The following is a 5,000-nucleotide window of genomic DNA, read 5'->3' as shown; positions in this document are numbered from 1 at the left end:
CCCAAGATGCCATGCAGTAGGACTGAACCCGGAACCATATGGTTGAGAAGCAAGCTTCTTACCACAAATATATAAAAAAAAACAGCTAAAAACAATCCACCCAAGTTATAATTTAACCCCATCTTATACAAATATGTTGTTCACTGTAACATCGAAGTTTCAACCAGTTAAGCCATCGTCGGATTGCAATGCTTTTGCGTTAGTCTTGCTTTACACAGTCTCTGTTGAGGTAAAATGAGTTTTCGGCTTAGTTGGCTAAAACGTCAAAGTCACTGTCAACGACATTCTTGTATCAGAATAAAAAACTTGTACTCGGCAAATGTATCCAATCAGAGGAATGTAAAATTGTTTACAATTTTACGTTATAAAAATAAAAAACAAACGTTAATATATATGTGTGTTATTGTGTATATAAATATATAAATACATACAGGGGTTGAACAAAATAATGGAAACACTTTAAAATTTCAAACAAGTTTATTTTAATATGGTGTAGGACCGCCTTTGGCAGTAATTACAGCTTGAATTCTACAATGTATGGACTCGTACAACGTTTGAACTCTTTCCAAAGGAATTTTTGTCCATTCTTCGGCTAAAACAGTCTCTAGTTCTTGTAGTGATGATGGTGAAGAATATCGACTCCTTACTTGTTTTTCTAAAATGCACCAGAAATGTTCAATAATATTGAGATCTGGGAACTGTGGTGACCAGATAAGATGTTCAACTTCACTAAAATGTGCCATTCAGTAACAGCTTTAGCTGTGTGAATTAGTGCATTATCATCCTGAAAGATTACGTTTCCCTCAGGAAACAGTTCCGCAACAACAGGCTGAATTTGGTCCTATAAAATGCTTAAATGGTCTTGACTATTAACTCTGCCATGTAGGTAAACCATTGGGCCGGCGGATTTCCAAGATATAGCTCCTCATATTATCACAGATATTCCTCCGTGTTTAACAGTTGGAGAAATGCAGCCTGGGTCATATGCTTCTTTTGGATGTCGCCACATGTATACTCGGGCGGTGGTCGGAAATAAGGTAAAGTATGACTTGTCCGAGAAAATAACATTCTTCCACTGCTCTAGGGACCAATTCTATAGGCTTTTACTCCTCTCTAACCGCTTTGCAACTTTTCTTTTTGAAAGTAGTGGTTTTCTAATTGCAGCCCTCCCGTGAAATCCGGCTTTGTGCAGTACCTGGCGAACAGTTTCTGTAGAAACTGGGTTCTCGGGGTGGTTATTAAACTCTGTAATAATTTTGGGAGCTGTACTTTTGTGATCGTTTCTACCAATTCGCGTATCAGTCGGAAGGTCTCTATCTGAAAGTTTTAGTTTTCTTCTGGAGATTTGTTTTGACGAGGAGGTTTTTCCCTCTTTCACAAAGGCCGTCATTACTTCTGAGACAGTATGTCTTGATACACCAAACATTTCAGCTGTTTTCGTTACGGTAGCGCCTGCCACACGAGCACCAACAATTTGACCTCTTTGAAAGTCCGATAGATCTGCCATTTTAATGAATGTTAATTACCTTTTTCTGATGATATCTGAAAAGAAACAGCAAATTTAGCAGAACATATTAAGCAACAGTAATAATAAATCAAAAAACATAACAATAAAGAATTTTTTGATGATTTTATAGATATTTCAAAATTATGATGCTATGATGCTAGGTGTTTCCATTATTTTGTCCAATCCCAGTATATAGATATAGATATAGATAGATATACCTGCACACACACACACACACACACACACACACACACACACACACATACACACACACACACACACACACACACGCAAATGTATATACATACATGCGTAATATATTAATATATATTTGTTATATATTTGTGTGAGTATGGGTAAGTATGCATTTTATCTTGCTAACCATAAAAAATGATATGACCAAATGAAAAAGCTTCTACAAGAAATGACAGCAAAATTTCTTCAAACCATGCATTGCAGCTTGAAAAGAAAGGACGGAGGATTCATTAGATGCTGTTGTTCGAGATACTTTTAAAAAGATGTGGCGGGCACGACTGGAACGTCTACTCGATCGGAGCTATCTTATGCTTAAGCACCAGTAAAAAAAATGACATCAACCATAATATCTTTGACAATGTGACTGAATGAGTTATTTGTAAGCAACAACAATCTTAGGGTCAAGGTATTTCACGATGTGATGTTAATTAGATTTGTATGGTCGTGGGTTCGATTCCCGAAACGAGCGGTGCGTTTTGTCCTTGAGCAAGCTGCTTCAGTCTTCTCTACTTAGTGCTAATGCATTCCCCTCCTTACCTCTTCAGCTGTCACATCATGGATGCTTCGCTAAACCAAGGATGAGAAGGCTGAGGTGGTGTTGTTATCTGCTCGTGACTGCATAAGTGTATTTAAAACAATAAGCAAATGCGTGGTACATAATACCAGGTCATACTTGCTTGAAAACGATGACTATGCTTATTTTTTTTATCATTATCATTATTATTATCATTATTATCATCATCATCATCATTATTATTATTATTATTATTATTATTATTATTATTATTATTATTATTATTTGTATTTCATGACTTTTTATAAGAATTATTTTTCCGTGAAACTTACTATTTTTTTTTCCCTTTATTTCATCGACCGAGATGTATTTCTGAATAAAACTTTTGCCTTTAAACATATTAGATTGTTTATCATAAGCAATAGAGCAACATTTTCAAAGGATTAATGTAGCCGATTAAATGGATACCAGTATGTTTCTAGTACATTTCTCATCGACAATTGAAGGGATGAAAGGCAAAATAGCTAAGAGCTAAGAAACTAAATGCTATAAAGCATTTATTTCGATTCCCCATTGTTTCTGCCAACTATTTCCATTTTAAAAAGAAAACTATTAAAAATTTATTCGTCATGATATTTCAACGCTGTTGTTAATATTATTGTTATTTTTTGTAACAAAGAGCAATTCTCGAAGAAAATCTTCATGGATGAAATTCCTTAATAAAGACATTTTAAATAAAAGGCTATTACAAAAAAAAAAAAAAATACAAATAAATAAAATAGAATAAACATACTCAAAAACAAAAAGAACGTACCATTATGTCTTTGCATAACTTAAGAAAGAAAGCCAGACAGACAAAAATGTCATTCAGCTAGATGCTTTTTTTCAAAGATATTTGTGACTCTTTATTCGATATCTACCACGAAATTGTTAAATATCATAAAGCTTTCCCCGCGAGCAAACCATTTTATCGCACATTGGTACGAGAGCACGCCTTGTAATCATGTTCTATTCCAATACAACCAGAGATTTGCGACGATGCATTCAACTTTTCTATATCGAAATATAAACCACTTCCAGCATACTTGAACTTTTGTTAAACTCGCTATCCTTCATCATGAGAACTGCAAAAAGATTCAAATACCTTAGCATGTCTTTTTTTTTAAACATTCTCTAAACCTGTAAAATATTCGCATTTTTTTATTTTATTTCACAGACAATTAATCGTGAATGGCTTTTTTTATTTCAGAGAAGCTGTGTGGATGTCAACGACGTTCCGACTTTATAGAATTTTGTGCCTTCTTGCCGTGCTTTTTCGTGTCATTCAATATATAATGACCATAAAAAAGTATCCGTGAATGAGGAAATGGGATTGAGTTCTTATTGTTATAAGAGAGAGCGAGAGAGAGAGAGAGAGAGAGAGAGAGAGAGAGGGAGAGAGAAAGAGAGAGAGAGAGAAATAAAAAAGAAGAGAAGAAAGTTTCATGAATACAAAACAAAAAAGTAGTCCAGTGATACATCTAAAAGCTGCAAAGAAAAGAAGGGGGAAAAAAAGCCATTTCAAGTAATAAAAAAAAACAACAATAAAACATTAGTAGCTGAAAAAAAAAATGGCATTAAACAACGAAAACAGCAACAATAAAAATGCTACAAAAACTAAAATGAAACAAAAATTTCAAAGAATAAGTTTGAAAATTTTCACTGAATAATCTCCGATGTTCGTTGTGATGAGGCAGATTGCGACTATTGAAACATGACCAACGGTTGGCTCGGTGAGTGCATGGGTGTAAGAATTCACAGATACCTCTTTGCATGTATGTGTATAAATCGACACATAGACATATATACATATACGACGATTATATATATATAAATATATATACGTATGTATGTATATGCGAATCCGTACATGCACATTTGTCTATCTATGTACGCTGCTGATATGTATCGAAGAGCTTGCAGTAAGATTTAGAGAAAACTGTAATTGTTATGAGGTGCTTGTTGTATAGTTTAATATATTATTCGTTCATGAATACGTGTGAGTATGCATGCATGGTTATATACACTTATATACACTTGCATAGGTGTATACCTACATACACACACATATATCTACACAAATACACACACACACACACTCACACACACACATATATATATATATATATATATATATATATATATATATATATATATATATATATATATATATATATATATATATATATATATGTATATATATATATATATATATATATATATATATATATATATATATATATATATATATATATATATATATATATATATATATATATATGTATATGAAGAGAAAGAGAAAGAGAGAGAAGCGATACATAAATATATATTGTTATATGTATGTGTTGCTCTGCGCTGTATGTGCATCAAAGTATGGACCTATATATACGTTTGTGTTAGTGAGTCAATGAGTGTGTATGAATGTATATACATATATACATATATACACACATATATATGTGTGTGTGTGTGTGTGTGTATGCGTGTGTGAATTTCTGGTTGGTATAAAACACAAATAAATTCGTTTAGACATAAACTAAAGCGATATATTTGCATAATATAACTTCAATACTTTCAAAGCTTTTAATACGACATAAATATTCGTATAGAATCATATAAGTAGGGGTTGATGGGTTAATGACATATACATATATATATATATATATATATATATATATATATATA

This window comes from Octopus bimaculoides, chromosome 13 (assembly GCF_046866305.1).
Source record: "Octopus bimaculoides isolate indiv1 chromosome 13, ASM4686630v1, whole genome shotgun sequence".
In the NCBI taxonomy this organism is placed as follows: domain Eukaryota; kingdom Metazoa; phylum Mollusca; class Cephalopoda; order Octopoda; family Octopodidae; genus Octopus; species Octopus bimaculoides.
The sequence above is the reverse complement of the archived record's forward strand: the minus strand, read 5'-3'. Positions refer to the sequence as shown.